Below are 22,677 nucleotides of genomic sequence, written 5' to 3' on the forward strand. Positions count from 1 at the left end.
CGGCCTGCTGGGACGTTAATGTTGCTTGTTATGATGGAGTTAGCAGTTGGTAGGGTGACCATATTTCGGTGCTGGTGGTCAGCAGAGCCAGGGGACTGTCTGGCTGCAGGCTAATGGCCTCTCAAAACATCGTTAGAAGTCAACAGAGGACAGTGTATGGGCTACACTGTGTATGAGAAGTGCTTTGGTTATCTAATATCTTTGAATTACACAAGAATGGAACTATGTGCTTATGTGTTGATTTAGTACAAAATGCTTTAGGAGTGAAGATGGAAATCTGGTTTGAAAACAGTTTCTTGATTTTTAGAAGTACTGCAAAGGAATCTGAATGTTTGAGGGTTCAGCATTGTCTTTGCATCTGTTCTCTGTTCTCTGTGGCTGTGTGCACACTCTCAAGACAATAATGTTAATATTATATGATATAGACCAGGAACCAGTCATCAGCACGGCTCTGTACGCAGTAGTAGGGCTGCAACTTACAATTATTTTCATTATTTAACAATCTGCCTAATATTTTCTCACTTAATCATAATATCTATAAAATACCTGTTATAATGAGTCAAAGCTGACGTCTTTAAATGACTCATTTTGTCAGAACAACAGTCCAAAAGCCAAAGATGTTCTGTTTACTGTCATGTATGACAAAGAAATCATCAAATCCAAGAAGCTAAAAGCAGAAAATATTCTTTGACTTAATCAATTATTTGATTATTATAATATCTTCAATCGACTAATCAATTAATTGATTAATAGTTGCAGCTCTACACAGTAGACATGATAGCAGACGTGTTGTTTCAAAATTTTTGAGGCTTGTATCAGGTTTGCGTCAATGATGTAATTGTGAATGTACATTTGATGGTGTAACTACTATTTAAGGACATTATTTCTTAGACCCAGGTGTTTTACAGACTTTCTTTGGACTGTCCTGGCAGAGTGGGAAACACTTGGAAACAGCATTTGAGTATTGTGTGGGGAGATGAAATTTATAGAAAATAGAAAAGAAATAGTTCAATTCATGAATCAAATGTCAATTTTTACTCTTTTACTCATTTCCTTGTCTAAACAGTGTGACCTCGAGGTCCATTTAGTAGCTGTTTTGGAAATTTCCGTCATACCACATGATCTTCATCAACAGGTGAAATTTGACAGTCAGGACAAAACAGTTTCAATTTTCCAGCTGTTGTCTCCAAGATCAAGACTGAACCTTCGCTCTCAACTTTAAAGCCATCATTGGCAAGTCTATGACAATTAACAACTCAATCAGCTGATTAAGGTCATGTGATGTGATTGAAAGCTCCAGAACATCCATTATTGTGTTAATAAAGGTAGTCTGTGACCAGGGACTTTGGTTGCACTGGGAGAATTTGGACTCACATGTCTTTAAATCCAGGCTCCAGCCTTGTTCACTGCTTGTGTCTCAGACCACCATGTTGTATTTTGACCGTAGAGCAAGGCACTGAAACAAAGACAAGGCGGCCTGTTCGGTGAACAGGATGCAGAGCGTCGCAGAGATAGAACAGACCCCATTCCCTGGATAAATCACGATTAAATATTTGTCAGCAGGTGTTATGGTTTACGTCAGTAAAACGCTTTCAGACTGCGTTGTGCATTGGAATTACATTGCTCATAGTTTTAACCTCAGGCTTCTATACACTAATATCCTGTTAAATCCATCAAAACACTACTACAGAGCAGCCAAACACCCACAGTTTTCAAACCATAACAGTGATTAAGTTACGTGTCACACTATATAACACCTCTGGGCTCTGGTTGGATGCTTAATTCACTCATGATTCACACACATGAACGTTGAGCTTCCTGCATATATTCATACCTCAAAAATATGGTCAGAGCAGCATATAAAAAGCTGTCATTGCCATGGTTACTGAATTGCTGTAAGACATTAATTTATATGAAAATGTGTCAAGTCAATATTTTATTTTAAAGGAAACTTCAATGGTAAACCTTCATGGCTGTAGTATGAGCTTTTGTGTCAGTGGCATACCTCTACCTGAAGAGAAAAGCGAGTCAAAAGCAGCTTAGCATATTTTCCCTCGAGGCTGCTGCTGCTGCTGCTGCTTCTGACATAGCCAGTGTGAAATTTAACAAAATACCAGAGAGGAGGAGGAGGAGGAAGAAGAAGAGGGAGAGATAACAGAGTGGAAATGAGGAAGTGTAATGAAAGGCAAAGCGGATGGGGAATAGAGGCACACATAAGCCTAAAGGGTTGGCCTCGGGGGCCCCTATGGGGGTGCTGTTCCACCGCTGAAGGATAAATATGTTGGAAGTGACTTTTCAATCAGCCTTTCATTGCTTTCACCATCTGCTCTCATCAGAAACTCTGCAGTGGCTCGTATTGCTGTGGAAGAACAGCTTTTTCCACTGTTTTATGTCGTACAGAAATTGACTGTTTGCAGATTGGTCATTTTTGAAAAGATGATTTTAAACAGTGGTAGATGAAGCTGATGTCCGATCTTTGAATTTGGTGTCAATGTGATCGTCTAAAATGATAACTGTGGCTAGCAGATATTATCAGATTTCGCTTGACAAGTTACATATCTACTAGGGATTTTGCGTAAGTAATAATCAGTAATGCGGATATAATGACTAAGTGGGTAAAGGCAAATAATAGAACAGCAGTTTTAAAGTTATTTAGGCAGCATTTTATGTTTGTTTGATAATTTTTCTTAATTTAAGTTTAATATATAGGTACGTTTTTTTGCTCTGTGTTTTTTTATTAATGATAATTTATAATTATTAAATTTTGATATCCAAAATCTAAGGTGATATCTAGTATCGCGATATCGATATAAAACCGATATACTGCACAGTCCTAAATCATAGGACGGCAGACGCCACTTCCCATGCATGTGATGTAGTTCCATTTACAGAGCTTCACTAGCTTGTTGTGCCAGATAACACATACTGTAAGTCAAAAGTCAAGAGGTTGTGTTATGTTGCAAAACAGTCTAGCTACTACCACTGTGTGGATAATAATAATGCACGCCTATAGGTTCAAAGTGCAACACAACATATATTTGTGTATGAGTCATTTTTTGCCAAATGAGTATTAAAATGAGCTGTAACTGTTAGCCATCATTTATTAGTGTGTAAATGACCAGTTATAAATTAAAAAACATATATATAGGTGTTTATAATTGTTTATGCTGAAACACATTGAAAACAGTAATATCGATGGTAAACTGTAGCAACATTAAGGTCACCTGGGAAATGACTGCCCAGTTCAGAGAGGATGAGCGACACTGTTATACAGAATAAAGAATGAATCATCAGTCAGACTTTCTCAGTCTGGATCTATCCATCTTTCCTTCTGGCTCTCTCTGTGAGACTCTGACCGCTGCAGGAACACTGAGATCTGAGCTTGTCTTTCTTTCTGCTCCTGTTGAGACAGCAGAGAGCAAGAGAACAGGTTGAACGGCCGTGATTGATTTTCAGTGCGAGATAAAGAACCTTTGCATCCAGCCCAGTCCGGTGATGCAATGGTGACTAAAACTGTGGGTTACATTTGAATTAAAGCAAAGAGGGTTTCTGCCACAGATGTACACTGCTTGCCTGCTATCAGTTAACAGACAGTTAAGTACTTGTTTGGTTGTGTGTTTTTGGCTGTCCTAGAAAAGACTGAAATGGTGCCAAAACTAATAGAGAATGACCAGCTTTATTCCACTAAATTACCCAGAAGTCAGAGTTATTTCCTTGTGTGTGGAAAAAGCATGTTATGGCATAAATTTGCTTAAATCCTTCAATTAAGGTCATCAGTATTGTCGTGATGAAGTGTCACAATTTACCCATGGGATGAACCCACTTTCCCACAACCTGGTTATTGTGCTTCAGTTTAGTGTTTGCTCAGCTTAACAACAGTAGCTAGTGACGGATTTCGCCCATAACCTCAATAGAGAACATTAATACTAAATGTTCCAGGACTGTCACGCTACGGCCCCAGTTACACCTGGTATCAACATGTGATATGTATCTGAATACATTATCTGAATAATAGCATCCAATCAATCAATGGGTCTTTGCATTTACACATGGTATTAAAATGTTTTGTGTAAGAATCCATGACATCTTCACAATTTAAAGTTTTCTTTTTAGCCATTGAACAAAAGAAAAAAATCAAAGTCAGGTAAGTTTATAGTAACGAAAAACACAATTTTCTTTGATGAAAAAAGGGTGATTTCTATTAAAGTCAGTGCAACCCATGTTCATTTAAAGATGGCACAAGATTTCAGCTGCCCTCACAGCTACGACTGCTGCTTGTCTGAATAATGCTCAATGAAAATAAAGGAGGGTTTTATTAGTTAATAACTCAGCTGTTCTTTGCCTTCATTTAGCATTTATGTCACTACAATAACCTTTCAGCCTTATCTTATAACAATCAGATTGGTGAGATTAGTTTTAGTGTAGCAACACATACCCAACTAATATTTGGCGGGCATGCAGCATGTTGCCATGGTAACAGCCAGCTGTTGCCCATCAGATTGTGAGTGATCGCTGCCGTTAATGGAAGCAGCGCCGCAGCAGCTCAACTGCCGGACAGCACACACTCTGTCTTCTGGACAGGTAATTTAGGGCAGACTACACACACGCACACACACACACACACACACACACACACACACACACACACACACACACACACAACAGTATAGACATAAGGAAACACAGAAGGAGGCAAGCTCACACACACACACACACACACACACACACACACACACACACACACACATAGTTGAAAGTCACAAAAACATAACCCACGGACACACACAGTGACAAAAAATGTCAGAGAATCACACTTACACACACACACACACACACACCTACAAACATGCAGAAAGTAAAGCACACACATAATGTTACTGTAAAATGACACGCACACTTTCTGCTCTGGTAAGCATTACACTTCACAGGGTGACACACGCACACACACACACACACACACACACACACACACACTCATCTGCACCTTGGAGGCTTTTTCTATATAATAGCAGACCTACTTTTGACCGAGTCCCATTACTGTACTTAGATAATTGTGTGTGTGTGTGTGTGTGTAAGTATGTGCGTGTTTGTGTGTGTTTATTTGACTCAGCCCGCCCCAGTTGCATTTAAGTTGTCCTTGAGCAGAACCCAGCACTACACACACACACACACACACAAATCTCAGAGTGGTTAAGTTTTAAAACGTCTCAGTGTGAAAACAGCTTTAAGGAGAGAGACACAGAGAGGTAATGTTATAGTCGATGTGTCATCTGTGCTTTACACCTAGTTGTGTTAGTTGATGTGTGTGTGTGTGTGTGCGTGAGAAAATTTTGCATGCGTCACCAATCTAGTCAGAGTAGCACTGTGTTCCAGCAGTGCTGTCTAGCTTTCATTCATTTGGATGAACGCCACTATAGCTTTGCAGTGACACACACGCACACAGTACATAGAGTCAAGCTCTGTAACAGATGTGTGTTTCATCATTTCATTGTGTGTGCTGATGTGATGACATCATTGCAAAATGACAGTCAGTCGACATTACGTCCACATTTTGCCTGTTGCAGGGAGAACCTTCTGTACCTCATGTTCAATTCACGTTTGTGTCACCGGGTTCCTGTTCAGCTCTTTACATGTACACAGCATCCCTGGTTTGATTCCAGCTGAGACGTTTGCGGCATGCTGCTCCCTCCCTGCCTCTACTGTTTGTCTCCCAAGTGTAACCATCCAATACAGGCAACAAAAAATAAAAAGCTGGCATGGAAGGACAGATTATTAGAGGTAGTGATTACGCCTGTAACACACACACACAATTCACAATTTTTTTACTGTACCACGGTTTTAGGGTCATGGTTTAATATGATTTCAATACAACAGGGGAAAAAAAGGAAGGAAAAAAATATTATGCTTCTTTTTTTTCTTTAAAAAAAAAAAAAAAAAAGTAAACATCCAACCATGGCTTATTTTCCGAAACAGTTTATTTACTGCAGAGGAAATTATTACTGATACAGTTTAGTTGTGCAGCGGTAAAAAGAGGAAAACAACCCATCTGCAAGGAGTCAGAACACCTGCTGACAGCTGTTTTCTACCAATTTAAGATTCCTCAGAACTGCTTATTACGACGTGCTGTCCTACCACATCGGGAAATCATATCTCCTAATAGTTTTTTCTGAATGGCTTCACTCAAAGGTGGCCGTCACAGAGAAGGGAGAGGGAGATGCTATATTGTTTAAATAGAGAGATAATGATGCATATTTTAAGAATAATGACAGCAGTGACACTACATGAGCTCGGGTAACCAGGGTAACTTGACTAGGCCAGCAAGCATACATCCATTTTATTCAAATTCTATATCTACAGTGCCTAAGACTACTCATAATCCCTTAAACTACTCATTACTGAAAAAAGTCATTACATTATTGGGTTACTGCCTAACACTGGTAGGTAATGCTTACAAAATGTGGGAGTAAAGGGGAGAAATCTGATCTGACTGAAACCTTATTTTTCTGATTAAACTGTTTTAATGGGAGATACTGGCTGCCAATTGACTCATAGGAATATGCGTCATTTTGGGGCTGACATCATTATTAGGTAATATCATCAAGCCTCACTTTAGCGATAATGCTACACTAACATCTCAGACGCGTAGTTGACTCTCCCACCCATGCTGCTAATATGTGAGCATGGATGGCTTGCCGCTGGTGACGGGGGACACTCCCTCTCTGTAACCAGCCGCACCCAGAGCAACCTTCTGCTCCTGTTGACATACCTCCCATGTTATGCCGGTGTGTGTTTAACTCGTGCTATCGTGACGTTAGCTGTGATTAAATGAATATGGAATCTATCGCCGGAGCCAAGATAAAGCTGACTGAATAACTGTATCACAGCTCTGTTAACACCTGTTCTCTCGTGTGTGACTGTGTTTGGATGTGATAGCGTCATATTGGTTCAGGTTTTCACGTGTGCGAAAGAGATATAGAATGACTGCGTGGAAAGTGAATGCACGGTTTCATCAGAGGCAAAAACAAGTATGAACATGTATGTGTGTGATGGAAATTGTTTGCTGACACCTGGCTACAAAAGAGCATCACTATTGTCGTGATCGTTTTTGCAATAAGCTTGTTTATACAGCCACAAACAATACAATAAGAACAGTTTTCTCATAAATCTCCATAGCAGACACATAGATTAGCTTAATAATGACTCATTTACATGTCTAACAACAGGAGTGGGAACAAAGAGCTTTATACACTATAACAGCTTGTTGTGGAGAGACTGCAGAGCCAGTCAGTAACACTCTCACTCACCTTCTCTTTAAACAGTCTGCTAAGGTTTGGATTCCAAATGCGTCTAATTGCAATAAAGTTCTCCTGTAAAGCAAAAAAGGGGAACATTTGCAAATTTCTGGGTCTTAGATTGGTGGATTTGTACCTTCATTGTAAATTTTGTGCAGTCTTTTCATATTGGAGTACATTATACTGTTAATAGACTAGTGCTGTGTCTCAAATCGTGTACCTTTGTGCTTACACACGCATGATAACTGCTTTTGTTGGACGATATATTGTCTCAGAAATAATTGCGATAAACAATATTATTGTCATTTGAAGATCATTTTATACCACTGATATAATGATAATATGATAGCATAATAATGCAAGGGGGCGGGGGGTGGGATTGGAGAGTGGGTGCTTCACTTCTGTAACAACACAAACTGCCATTATGGACCGTGATAGAGTTACTTACCTTTAATTCCATATAAGCAGCGCTGCTCGCTTCTCCAGTCTCTCAGGATGTGCACAGTGAGGAATGGAAGACACTACTTGCTTAGCCAATGTGACATGAATAGCCTCTTAGCTGCTGATGTGAAGTGTGGCAATATTGAGGACAAAAGAAATATCACGGTTATGTCCATGTATCATATGATAAGTCCATATATAGACATGATGTTGTGACAGGACTACTTACACTTAATATTTTGAGTGTATAAGTAAATTCACACTAAGAATTTGGGAAAATCCAGTGCACTATTGGTGCACTCAAAACGGTCAAAAAGTTGCGGCCGCCATCTTGGCTACGTAGCATAAGGAGAGGGACCACTTGTCAAACAGGAAATGGCAACCAATGACATTGTAACTACTGTGAACATCGCTGCATTATACAAATGCATTGTACATGTGTTATTAGCACTAAGCACCACTATATTGTTGTCAGATATAAGCCATTAGTACGTTTTGTAGGGTTAATTTAGCAAAGCTTGCTGCTAACGCTTGCTGCTAACACTAGCTTGCTAACTAGCTAATCGTCCTTTCCAGTAAGTGCACAACAGCTATGTTTCTTATGAAACACTAACCTGTCGAAATTTGCGTACTACACGAGTAAATATATAATGTACACAGTGTACTAAAAAAGTTTGAGTGATTTGAGACATAACACAGGTGCTTATCTCTACATCAGCTAACAGAGGATTCAGAAGTAAGCAGGTTTCTTGGCATCCTCTATGAGTGTGAACCAGACACTTCTGTTCAGATGAAGGAAATGGAAGCATAAAGCAAATACAGTGATGTTTACTTACAAAGTGTGATACGTGTAGATAAAATCCCCAGAAATATAACGGACCATAAAGAGAAGCAGTGTATTAGATTGTGTTTTGCCTTCTATCCTTTGGAGGCTTCTCAGACCTATTTTTATGGCTGTTTACTTACATGTGTTCTGGTCTCTTAAGTGAATTAGATTTTTATATTTCTACCAGAAAGGTTGTATGTTATGTTACAGTGCTGATAATATTATACATATAATAGAATTTATAGGTCGCTGTGTTACTGTTTCCATTCATTTTTTAGGGCATTTCAGACCATCTGCCACCACAGCAGAGCAGATCTGCAGCTCAGCACAGACATTTCACCTGTGTTCATAATTATTCATCACATTATCTGATTAAAACCCAACATAAACCTCTCCGAAATCACACAAACCCCTTTATTTGTGTTTTGCATGTCTGTTCCGCTTTCATTCTTACCACCATCTGTCATCCATGACAGCCAAAAGCCTTTACTCAAAGCCTTTACTTTACCCTGTTTAATCTATAGCCTCTAAAAGAAGTGATGTTGTGCACTGTCGAGACATGATCAGGTGTGAGCCGGATGTGCTAGTTAAGTTTTGTGCAACCAGGACCAGATGCACAATAACAGTTTCTAATGCAGCGTAAATCCATAGGAGACAGTTCACACAGTTCCATGAAAAATAATAGGTCAATTAAAACTTCTCTCTCTGATAATAACTCCCTCAAAACCCTTTAGTTCCTACAAATCCAATACCGGTGTCCTCCCCTCATGGAAAAGCACTTGGTAACCAGGGGCAACAACCGAATGCATCGTCTTCTTTTTAACGAGTCTGGCCAAAGCATCGCCTGAAGCTCCACATATCTAGTTACAGCACAGGAACTGTAGACGATTGGCAATGATGACCAACATGATACAACTGTTTTTGATTATTTTTTTCCAGATCAAATTTTATAATAGTGTTCCCAGGAGTAAAATGTTAGTTTAAAAGTCCTGATTCATTGTGGATCGTAGATAAGGACATTACAATGAAACTGCTAGTATATGTAACAATGTGACGATGTCAGCTGTTTCGTTCCAGTACTTATTTTTTGCATGTAAAACAGTCAAATCTAACTAATTTGAATTTTTATGGCTGATTCTTATTGAATGGATTAGTTGTGCCTTGCAAAGTAGCACGCATAGAAAACATGGTGGCCGCTGGATCATCAGCACGTCCAGAAAGCTGCATCTTTATAAAGGACATCATCTGTTCCTGGTGGTATATTTGAGCTGCTTTATTCATTCAAATCTGCAAATAGACAACAATAAGTTTCCTCTTAAGGGAAACTCTCCACAGGATTCTTATATTGTACCACGTCATGACTGGAAAGCCCTTCCTTTAAATCGGATGTAGTGAATCCTAACACGCCAACAACAACCAATACTGTTTGATAATGTACTGTTAATAATTCCACCCTACATCCAAGTGCACCAGGAGAGCCTGGCCCCCGAAATGACTAGAAGAGCCCTCAATGTTAATTTGTATAATTGGGAATTATACCAATTAGAATAATTGCTCTTTAGGATTTTGCTTAACAAAGACTTTTTATGTTCTTTTCATAGGGAATGACAGCGTTAATATTATTATTCAGCTATAATAGTATAGTGTCTGAGATTAGTAGCGCTAATGTAACAATTGCATTTTACTGTTAATTGTAATCCATCACACTAATCATTAATTAGCTAACAAAGTTAAATAGACAGTATTTCTATACACTTATAATATACATCCCCTCCTCTGAGACCTTCCCAGTTTCAATCATTATTACAACCTCCAGCGTGTCCCTCAACATGTAAGTTCAGGTCTTTTCTTTATGTACAGCCTTTGAAAAAGACTGTCCATTTAACCATCCCCTTCCCCCTAATTCACCCTCTATATGTCTCTGTCACTCAGCATGGTCCTTGTTATACAGTCTCCGCTGCTGTGCCGGCAGTGTGTGTGTGTGTGTGTGTTTCTGTCACTGCAGTCAGCCTTGTACCTTGTCGCCACATTTGATGCTATTGTGGGCCATCCATTGCATCCGTGTGTGTGTGTGTGTGTGTGTGTGTGTGTGTGTGCATGAGCGGTGAAGGGAATCACCAAGGTCAGAGGAGACAAACTGCTGAGTCACCTTCTGCTCTTTCATCAAAACAGCTTGCTCTCTGTGGCAGTTTATTTAAGGAAGGTTCCACTGCTTTTTCTTGTAGGTTAGAGGCCATTCTTTAATGGTCAGTCAGTGTCGATCAGATATCTATATAAAAGTCAAATTTTCACTTGTTTAAAAAAGCTCAAATATTTTAACAACACCCGATTTTAATGGAACCGACCCTCAGTGGTGTGACGTGCCATCTATCTGACACCCTCAACTACTATTGCTGCTAGAGTACTGATCTTAGTGCCGGAGCACGCTTTCACACACAGGCCGAATCTGTTGCCATGGCGATTAATGTAAACATTAAGGGAAGCCTCCTGACATCCCAATAGTGGTCAGGGCTGTTGCCATGGCAAATCCATACTTCAGTGGCCCCGTTTGTGTGTGCGCCTGTGCGTGTGTGTCCTATGTGATGTGAGCACACAAAGCTGATAGGAAGCATCGTCTTGCTCTCTTTCCAGTAGTCGCTCCCCTTTTTCCACTGAGTTACACACGCACGTATGCACACGAGCACACACACCTTATGCCACTCCCGAATCCTTTTTCTTTGTATTTCTCTTGTCTCAGGAGATTTCATTTCATCATGCTTCATGAATGCTTAAAAAAACAATCTGCCTGACAAAATGTCGAAGAAGAATAAGCTGTAAGTTGGTAAATGAATTGGGGAAAAGAAAACTGCCAAAGAAGGTATTGTAAGCAGTTTTAAGATAATAAAACACCAAACAGTGTTCAAATAGTGAAAAAAATCATACTGCATATTGCCTTTCTTTTTCTTCATCTTTAAACACAGTAAACACTTGAGGCTGCTACACTGCAATAACAGCAATTTTGCAGGTCACATTTGTGTCACAGTTTGAGGAAATCTTGATTGCAATCTGGGCAAATTGTAAAGAGAGAGATGGACAGATAGACTGCAGACATTTTCAGATTTGTAGCATGTCCCAGTAGAAGTATAGAATAGGAAGTGATGCAAGTACAGTCATGTCATCAGAAGAAAATGCGGCAAAACAAAAAACAAGCTAGCGCTGTTTTGTTTAGTTTTTTTGCCATAAATGTCAGTGTACTTCAAGTCCTATTCTGATTGGTTGGTTTGTAGATATGGATCGTCGCAACATTGTGAGATTACGGTCTTAAATTTCAGACACTGTTAGACTTTTAATGCTAAGGGTCAATGCTATCTTTGGTCACTAAAGCTCTTAAGTCATCTGTTGAACATGTTTCTGTTGTAACTGTCAACTTTGGCTCAGGACAGATCATAATCAAACATTGTATAAGTCTGAGCATTTAGCTTAGTGCCCCTGTGTCAAATCAAGTGATCTAGCACACTTTTAAAATGTTACGTTGTAATCACCAGATCTCTGGACCATTCCTCCGATCTCTGTTTTGCAGCGCCTTCATCCGTTCATTACTTTTTCCTTGGTTTGAGTCAAGCAGGTTTGAGGAGCTTTCACTGAGTTGACTTTGAGAACTTTTTTGGCTGGACGAGCGATATATCAGCCCTATAACGCTGAATGTCTGTCTGTCAGTGACAGAGTGATGAGTGTTCCCATTGGCCATAGAAAATGAATTGGCGCAAACCTGTTTACTTACATCCTATGGGGTCATTTACAGCAGAGTCCATGCACAGAGTGAGTACAGCCCTGAAATAAGTTAAAAAACACATGTACCGACAGAGGCATCTTACCTGTGGATACAAAGAGATGTGACAAATCCATTTTATCAGCCTACGCGGCAGCTAGCAGCTAGTTAGCATGGGTAGCATCTTTAGCATAGTCGTGTCATGCTGTATATAGCCCTGTATTTAAAAAAAAAAAAAGAAAAAGGTGTAACCATGGTGCTGGGCAAGTGGCAGGTGTGTTTCTGGTGTTTTTGTGTGCTCTGAAATGCGTCACAATGTGGATATAAAGCCACACAGATGACAGATTGTTTGTTTAGCATGCTAATCCTACATAGACATTACAAGACCATATATTTACAGACATCTACAGATAGAAAGTGATGACAGTAGGGTGAATTAACAGATAATTAGAATAGTTATAAATAAAATTAAGATAAATTCGCTTTCAAATCAAACAAAGTATTGGAAAGTATTGTACCATTTTTTTTGTCGCCTCAAACGCATACATCCCAACTCTCCCGGAAGTTCCGGACTTTCCCACATATTGATAGCGGCTCCCTGACGCCCGCAAATGAGATACACCAATCGCGCAACCCCACCAGGAACGAACCGCCCTGAAACGACTTTTTTCAGGTTGGGTTGTCTGCAAATGTAGCTTAACTATCATGTAAAATGCTAGTACAGTACACTTTCAGAACACTACTTTGACTTAGGTGTCTCAACTCTGGGGTGGATTGCTATGAAATTCTCACTGCTAGTTTGCAGTTTTGGAATGCTAACACTTTAAACAAAGACGTTAAACACAGTAAACATTACACTTTCTAAAGATTAGCATATTAGCATTGCCTGTAAGCTATTTAACATGCTGACATTAGCAGTGAATGACTAAATAGGGCCTCACAGAATTGAGAGAGGCTGCAGACTGTGGTTCAAGAGTTGTTTTGGGTACCAACATATCAGTTTGTTTTGTCTCCAAGTTGAAGGTCCCAGTGTCCGGATAAGCTTTTCTTTTTCTGTTGAATCTCCTCTGTTGTTTCCTTTGAACTTTGGTTTTTAATCATGTTCTGTATATCAGTTTACACACCTTTAATCTCAGCATCTCTCTGACATTGATTCATCCGTTTTGACGTTCTGGTTCATGTGTTTCTGTTAATGTTTAATTTTGTCCTACAGTATAGAGCTCCGCATGCGTGTCCCATCTGTTGGGGCATTGCTGGTGGAGCGGAGCCAATTCTTCACGCCTATACGGACAATGGGTGGGATTACACTGTCTTCAGCTTTTAGACCCAATTCTGGTTGATGTGTCTGTTTCATGGATTTTTGTGCTAATTGCATACAAGACTGTATAGGCATTTTCTTTCAGCTATCCCTCTCTCTCTCCCTCTCTCGTCTTCATCTCCTGCTGTCAGAGCCACAGTGAGAATACAGACTATAATTGGCACTTAATTGCTGCCGTGGCAACAGTGCTATTTAAGCCTACGCACTCTGCAACAAAGGCATATAACGCGCACGCTCGCGCACGCACAAAAGAGAGGAAGGAAGACACGTAAGGAGGGGAGGCTCTTAACCTTCTTTCCCTCGTTTCTTTCTGAACGTTGATATTCTCTTACAGATGGAGACTAGTTATGGCGGTGAGGTTTGTGTGTCAGTGTGCGCTTGCTGTGTGCGCGCACGAGTGTTTATGTTTTCACCTGTCCTGTTTTTCCGCTCCATTGCGTTTACACAGCGGCCGCCATAAAATCCGTACCCATCACGCCGTGCTTCCCTCCTGTTGCCATAGTGATTCAGATAAGCAGTTTTCCACCTGTGGGTTGGAAGCCCATCAAAACCATGTGTGCTCAGTGAAGTCACATCAGCTGTTCATCTCTGTCTTTTAATTTTTAACAATGGGATAATAGGTGAAGGATAAACTCATTAGTCTTGTAAATTGGCAGTCGGAGCTAAAATGAATGCTACCAAGTCGACATGTCGGATAAAAGATGCGATCGCACCCTCTCCTCACACCTTCCTTCTCCTCCTCTTCCTCCCGGTTCAGTGGACTGGAAGATGCTTCAGATGAGCAAAATGTTCTCCAACCCCAAAACAGCGAGTGGAAGTTTGCCAGGTCTCATCCACCAAACCACACTACCTACCTGCCGACCAAATTTCATCTCTCTCTCTCTCTCTCTCTCTCTCTCTCTCTCTCTCTCTCTCTCTCTCTCTCTCTCTCTCTCTCTCTCTCTCTCTCTCTCTCTCTCTCTCTCTCTCTCTCTCTCTCTCTCTCTCTCTCTTTGTCAGTATCGTTCTCTCCTTCCTCCCTGCTGCACGCAAACCCTCCAATCATTCCACTGTTAGTCTTTCTTCTTATCTCTCCATTTCCTCTCTGCTCATCATTGGGTTATCCCTGCTTTCTTTGCCTCATTCACATAGCCTGTCATCTCCCTCTTTGTGTGCTCGCACATGTTTCAGGTACTGGCCTTTCTTCTTTATTTTTTTCCACTGATATCCAGACAGTGACTCGCAATCCAGCCACTTAGTTTGCTTTGCATTCAAAGCACACGAAGACAATAGCGCACATGTATTCGTGTGTGTACGTGGTTTTGCTCGGTGATGATGTCAGCCCCGGCCCTGTATAATTGTCCTTGTCCGTGCTCTGTCATTATTGGGCCCTCTGCCATGTGTGTGTGTGTGTTAGAGAGAGATGAGGCCACTCAAAGGCACCCGCTTCTGCTTTGATTAAACTGCTAATTCTTGACCGGGCATGAACAGACCTACAGAGCTGACATTATTCCTCTCTGCACGCAGGTGTGTGTATGTGTGTGTGCTTATGTGTATGTGTGACACAGACTGTCCAAAATCACTTTATATTTACTATGTAGTACACTATATTTACCCTGCACCACTTTATTTGTCAAATTTGTTGATTATCAAGAAAACTAATTATCTTCTGTTGGGCAGGACAATAGAAGACATTTGGTTGTTTGGAGGTTACCACGGGCAACAGTGATGGACATTTTCACCATTTTCAGACACTTTAAAGACCACACGACTAATCAATAATCAACAGATTAATTTATAATGCATATAATGGTTAGCTTCATTTGACTGCATCATCCTTACAAAAGTGGCATTTTATACTATTTTTTTATTTTATAGAACAGATTAAGCAAGATTGCTCAAAAATAGCAGTGTTTGCATGATAAGATACAGTTATTACACTTGCTGCACCATCTAATTTAATGTATAAATAGAATAATCCAGACGATTTACAGTCCAGTAGTTGTTTGGTCTGCTGTGAACAGCGGTGATTTAGCAGTGAGACAAAAGAGCTGGTGGAGCTCCCTCACACACTGCAGACGGATCAGCATGTCACTGAAGGAGCTGCCCACAGCGCTCTGGGTTTTATTGAGGAGGTGGAAAGTGTTGCCAGGAGTTTGGCCAGAGTTAATTTTTTGTCTCAACCTCCTCTGTGGTCCGGAGTTCTTGGACAGAGCTGTACTTTGTCATTTCTTGAGTTGTGTTTGAAGGAAGATGCTCTGGAAAAAAAGCCCTAACCCTAAAACTATTAAACTCCTTTGATAAGATCCTTCTCGTAAATAAATGCTATACAGTAACCCGCCTACTTAATAATTAACTGGCTGCCTCAGTAATATCAGACTGGACTGGAGCTGCTGGGAGCTATTAAAAGTCTGGGGGGAAAAAACAGCAGGAGGGACCCAAGGGAAAAATAACAGACCGCTGCTCTTTTGTCTTGTCTATAATCTCTCTCCATCGATTGGGGACCAGTACACATGCGTCACTTTTTAACACACAACTTCCTTCACTGCAGTTTTCAGTCAATGTGGCTGTCAAACGTTTAATAGATGGACACAGCCTTTGTTTTAGTCACATGGTCTGTTTTCCCACTATGGAACGTGAAGCCTCTTCTATTAGGGACTTCTCTGTGTGTGTGATTGATACACAGTGGCCCTCAGATGGGTTACACCTAAATATAATGTTAGCACCGCTGTTTAAAATGTCATTTATGAAACATGCACCATATAAAATGTGCAAAGTGTATTTTGAGTCCTGTTACCTTGTTTCAGGTGGATTTTTGGAAGAATCTGTGACCTTTTGGGATGAATGTATTTTCAGCTTGACACTGATGGTTGCTGTCAGTCACCACGTTAAAATGTGTCACTGTCACCTTGCCAGCCTATTCAAGTCTCTCCCTCTGTATCTCTGTCTTGTTCTGTGTGTGCATGTGTGTGTGTGTGTGTGTTTGAGACTGTTTCCCTGCTGGATATGTGCATGATGGAGATACACACACACATGCACACACCGCCGCTGCCAATACATTTCCTGCTCAGCGCACTGACGGAGCCAGTGGAGCTCGACTGACACAATTACACAGGTTCATACAGGAGGAAATGCAATCAGTGTTGCCGCGGGTAACAGCAGCGGGGACTGCCAGCTAGTCAACCCCAGACACACATGTAAACACACACACACACACACACACACATACACACACACACACACGTAGGCCAGTGTATGACTGCAGCTTCCAGATATTATACAAGCAGGTCCTTTTCACTCTGTGTGTGTGTGTGTGTGTGTGTGTGTGTGTGTGTGTGTGTGTGTGTGTGTGTGTGTGTGTGTGTGTGTGTGTGTGTGTGTGTGTGTGTGTGTGTGTGTGTAAGCAAATTAATCTAGGGTTGACAAAATGTGAATTGGACCATGCTGCCCTCCTGCTGTTGTGGTAGCGGTGGAGGTGTATGTGTGCTGCTCCATTCACAGCTCTTTTTCACACACATACATACAAACACACACTCACACTCTCACACACACACACACACACACTACCTCTCCTCCCTTTTCTCTTTCGATATTTTTCCTCAGCTTGAATGAACAGAGCGTGTTCACGTATGTCTACTTGTAAATGCAATTAACGTACACATCTCACCTTTGCTCATGTAGTAATCAATTTTCGTTGCCGTTGGCGACCATATCATCAGTTCTAACTGGAGATCAGAGCATATCCACATGTTGATGATGGTCACATACCTGTACATCAACATATATTTCACCACAAGCACAGGGATGAACATCATTCTTCAATAAGATAGTCCTTGTGTGTGTGTTTAGATGTGTGCTGATATAATACAGGTGAAGGTTTTCCTGTGCTTTTCCAGGGATTTCCCAAATTTCGTGCCTAAAATGATGAGGTGATGTCATTATCTTGTACCTGTGAGATTATGTGGTAATACTGTTTAGTAGATTCTCTTAAAACAACACTAAGTTTGAAATGGAAAAATCACAATACCGACCATACAGAGAGGTTCAGTTCTCAGTTTTTAAATGTGAGTGGTTTTATGGGAGCATCTGACTCTCTTACTGCAATAGAATCGACTTGGGGTTAATGCTGCTGCCGAGGCGAGAGAGGAATATCAATCACTCCAAGCTATTTCAGCTCGTTGTTTCTGTGGTTTGAGGGAATTCAATTTGCACTAATGCTCTGATTCAGAATGGAGGTCTGCATGACTGATCGAGCCTTTTCTCGACACAGGCGCATTTCGCGTCGATTCAGGGGGGCTCACTGAACCCCCCCCCCCCCTAGTGGTAGCAGCCAAAATTGCATGCATAAATCCTAAACTCGGCTCTGCTCGGCACGTCTTCCTTCAACATTACCATCTTTGAGAGGCTGGAGTGAGCTCAGTTTTAAAGCAAAAGTGAAGTGATGATATCTACCATTTTAGCATGAAAGCATCAATGAGGTTTGGAGGTTTCTCTTGTTTCAGTACAAACAATATTTTTCACAAGCGTACACCAAAAATTCCAAGATCTAGTGGTAGTTTTTCTGGGAAATCTCTTGGACATACCACATGATTTATGCTCCTCAAACCCTCGTGACCTAGAATTAGCTTCATTCGTCTTGCTCCTCTGTTCATTTATTCAAATGTTTCCTCTGAATTTTGAAATGTATGCATGGGCAATTTTGCCATGAGTGCAGCATGAATACAGAAAACTAACATTTAACAGCTGCTCTGTTTAATTATGCATTACCCCCCTAAAAAAAATCTTTTCACACCTCCTGTTCAAGTCCTGACTTTAATAACGGTATCCCAACACAATGCACAAAAGCAGCTGCAGGTGCTAGCGGTCCCACCTGTGATGATTAATAATAACAGCACCTGTGCTTTAATAACTAACACCACTGCAAGTTAGAGTGAACAAGTTGTCTGTAATTGTACTCACATAGCAGTCACATCATTTTATAGTGAAACTGAAAACTGGAGAGGAAAGGATTAATTTAAAAAATCTCATCATCACATCATCAGAGTTGATGGCGGATGAGCTGTGTGTGTGTGTGTGTGTGTGTGTGTGTGTGTGTGTGTGTGTGTGTGTGTGTGTGTGTGTGTGTGTGTGTGTGTGTGTGTGTGTGTGTGTGTGTGTGTGTGAAGGTTCCCTGCTGTTGTAATAGTGGGATTATTTGGATTATGGGGGATGGGAGGTTAGTGCAGATTAAGACTGACTGTACCCTCTGATGGGTACATGGGTAGGAGACACCGTCCTACACACACACACACACACACACACACACACACACACACACACACACACACAGTCACTTTTGGGGACATTACTTACATTAATTTTCTGGGGCCTTACTCAAACCTTAACCACTGATCCAAAAGTCTGCTTTTACCCAACTGGGGACATGACTTTTGTCCTCAATTGGACAAGCCTTCCCTAATGAACAGGTCCTAATTTGGAAATTTGTCCCCAAAAGTAGCCTGTGACAGACAAACCACACAGGCCCAGAGTGTGTGTGTGTGTGTGTGTGTGTGTGTGTGTGTGTGTGTGTGTGTGTGTGTGTGTGTGTGTGTGTGCCTGTGCCTGAGGGTGTGAGTGTGTGTGGTGCGTGTATGTGTGTGTGATTGAAGAGCTTGTGTGTGTCCCTGTGTGGCTATTTCAGTGGATTCTCATTCATGTATGTATCAATCTCTTTCTCTCTCTGAATGAAACACTCTGTGTGTGTGTGTGTGTGTGTGTGTGTGTGTGTGTGTGTGTGTGTGTGTGCGTGTGCGTGTGTTTGTGTGTGTGTGTGTGTGCAGCAGCAAGCTCATTTGTTTTGTCTGGCTTTGACGTCAACGAAACCCTCAATGACCATTATCAGAGCATGCAGAACATGTGTGTTTGCGTGTGTGTGTGTGTGTGTGTGTGTCAACTTAAAGTGCTCTGATTGGCTGTCAGACAGGCCACCTTCATAACCAGGGGCAACCGGCAGTAGGATCACTTGTCACTGTAAAAGATGTGCGGAGCGTGTGGTGAGAGATGAAGAGAGGGAGGCAGAGGAGGGGGAGGAAGGTGAGAAGAAAAATGAGATTCTTGCTGAGAGGCGCAAGAAAAACACCACAAGCGAGCAGCGACAAAACGTCTTCTCCGTGTGTGTGTGTGTGTGTGTGTGTGTGTGTGTGTTTGTTTGTTGTGTGTGTGTGTGTGTTGAGCCGCGATGGCACGCTGGCATTTATGGGGTGAGCAGTCGGCCTTCCTTCTCCTCGGAACGGCTCGAGGGCTTTCTGGACGGCAGCACACACACACACACACACACACACACACACACACACACACACACACACACACACACACATGTCAACGCCATAGAGAGCTCATTCACCACAGCCTCTTTCCCCTTGAATGAGGAGCATGACACACTCAAATACGCACTCCAAAATACACATGAATGAAATCAATGAATGAATGAGAAAACCTCAGAAAACAGAGTAAAGAGAGAGTAATGAAGGTTTGATTGAGAGCGTGATGTGAAATGTTCCAAGCAGAAGATGAGAATGAATGAATCAGTGGGTCCTTGAAGCCTCTGAATGAGTACTGCCTTGACAGATATTGATATGAAAAATGTCATTAACAGAACAAGGTTAGTAGAGCAATCTCGAAAAACACACTTTTTTTTTCCCACGTTGGTTATGTGTACACTGTAAGAAATGTCCATAGAATTAACACCAATATGCTGTACAATCATGACATCAAAAAACTGTTAAAGGAAATACAATGGAGCATTGTTTACTTTACAATAATATGTTGTAAAATACTAAACCAAACTTTTAAAGAAAGAATATGTAAAAAATACAAAAATATGTATTCCTTTAAAAAAAAAAAAAGACCTATTAGCGTAGTTTAAATGCAGAAAAATCGTAATACAAAAAGAACAGCTGCCAGTTTTTTCCTGTAAAAACAAGAGATTTTTTTTAAGTGATTCGAACTCAACAAAAAAACATAGTTATCATTGTCTGCGAAAAATAAATGTTCGTACAAAATGTAGTAGATACTGAGACCAAACTAATGGAAGCACCAACTGATATTACTACCCAGAGCCATCAATCAATCAATCAATCAATCAATCAATCAAACTTTATTTATACAGCACCTTTCATACAGGTTAATGTACTGTAGTTCAAAGTGCTTCACAGTTGATTGATAAGCTGATAATGAGTGACAGCATAAAGAAAAGGAATACAAATGATGAGAAAACAAAAAACTAATTAAAAGAAATATTGAGCATGCAAAAGAAAATAAATATTAAAAAAATAGAATGAACATTTAAATAAAGTGAAATAAATGAGAAAAATAAGAAAATCCATAAAAACTAAATAAATAGATATAAATAAGAGACAATAAGATAAAAGGGTTTATTAAAAGTAAGAGTAAATAAATGTTAAAATAAAAACTGTTAAAAACCCTTGAATAGAATAGATTAATAAGACAAAAGAAAAATAAAATGAGTTAGTTTAAAGTTAGGCTTAAAAGCCAGGCTGAACAGGTAGATACACTGTCTGGTAAAGACCATGAAGTGCTTTAAAAACTAGCAGGAAAAAACCTGTCTAGTCATCTTGAATTCAGTCGTGATTTATGGGTCTTAAGTTATAAATGTGTGTCAGCTGCATGTAGCCTGAATGTCGGACAGGAGGAGATGACGGAGAGAAAAATGAGAAGGAAGAAATGAGAAGAGAGAGAGAGAGAGAGGAGACAGAGATAAGGATAGAGATGTGTTTACTCTAATACAACATTGGGGAAGCTGAAGGCAGCGTGTTGACGCAGGAGTCAACACTGGGTTCAGGCAGATTAACTCGCAATAGGCTCATCTTCATTCATCACCCCACTCGTCCTCGCTGACGCCCACGCACACACACACACACACACACACACACACACACACACACACACACACACTAACATGCAAGACCTGAAAGATTGAATTTAAATTTCCAATTATTTCACTTTATATTTGTGTCGTGATGATTATTGAGGATCATCAGCTTTTATGATGTGAGAAAGCATCATTTGAAATGACTTTCAACCGTAGCCGCCGTTCTAAGTGAATAAATAAATAAATTGCCAATGTTACACCTGGCAGATCTCATCACATTATCATTGCAGGGAAAGTTTCTGCATATAAATATCATCTGATGCACACTGTAACTGTTGTTAATGGGATCTCAGAATGGAAAATAACTCAATTAGACACACTGACTGTTTTATTATTGAAGATAAAGACTTTTTTGCTTTGGTTTGTTAAAGGCAGAACCAACCAGCCACAGAAAATAACTAAAAAAGAAGGGTTTAACTAATGGCTTGAATATATTTATTATTTTCCCTTTTGATCATTTATTTCATTGGTTTTCATGCAGGAAAGTATTTCACACAACATTAAACATTCATGATTAAAATAGAATAATCTCAAGTTTAAATTGGGAGGGGGAAAAAACACTCTCAGTTATAATTAACTAAGAGTTTAATACTCAAAACTCAGCTAATCTGCTTTACCAGGACTGTATGGGTGTGGTTTAACAGATGTGATTAACAGTTGCCATGGCAACATAAGCAGATTAATCCACAACTGTCCTCGGCGCTAGACCTTTTAAAGTGAGGGTGAAGTGCAGATTTTAGTGGGAAACTAACTCGTTATAATATGATATAGATTCAAGATGTTGCTAAATCCTGATTGGCGCACAGAAATATATGACATCACCTTTACCCAATTGAGACCCTGCCCACATTCTTATCACAAAAAAAAACTAATACTCTTCTTACTTTGGCAGATTTTTTTCTTGTACTCATTTGACCCTATTGCACATACTAAGAAGCTAATTGTAAAAACAGGTTTTTTTTTAGAGTCTTTAAAGATGAAAATCAGTGATGGTGGATTTATTCTGTCTCTATTTTTTGTAGACTAGTTGCTGCAGGGTGCACCACCTCCCATCTAGGGGTGGGAATCACCAGACGCTCAACGATACGATATTATCACAATACTTGTGTCACGATACGATATCATTGCGATTTTAAATATATT

The 22,677-nt window shown here is 40.3% G+C and overlaps 2 protein-coding genes across 2 annotated transcripts in view; both read left to right on the top strand.

Moving 5' to 3' along the window:
* Positions 1-22,677, top strand: part of optn (optineurin) — a 413,618-nt gene that overhangs the window by 328,727 nt on the left and 62,214 nt on the right. The window lies entirely within an intron of this gene.
* The window catches only part of camk1da (calcium/calmodulin-dependent protein kinase 1Da), a 59,930-nt gene that overhangs the window by 6,733 nt on the left and 30,520 nt on the right, over positions 1-22,677 (top strand). The gene's annotated exons all lie outside the window — the stretch shown is intronic.

The sequence above is a fragment of the Scomber scombrus genome, chromosome 22 (genome assembly GCF_963691925.1).
Source record: "Scomber scombrus chromosome 22, fScoSco1.1, whole genome shotgun sequence".
NCBI classification, from domain to species: domain Eukaryota; kingdom Metazoa; phylum Chordata; class Actinopteri; order Scombriformes; family Scombridae; genus Scomber; species Scomber scombrus.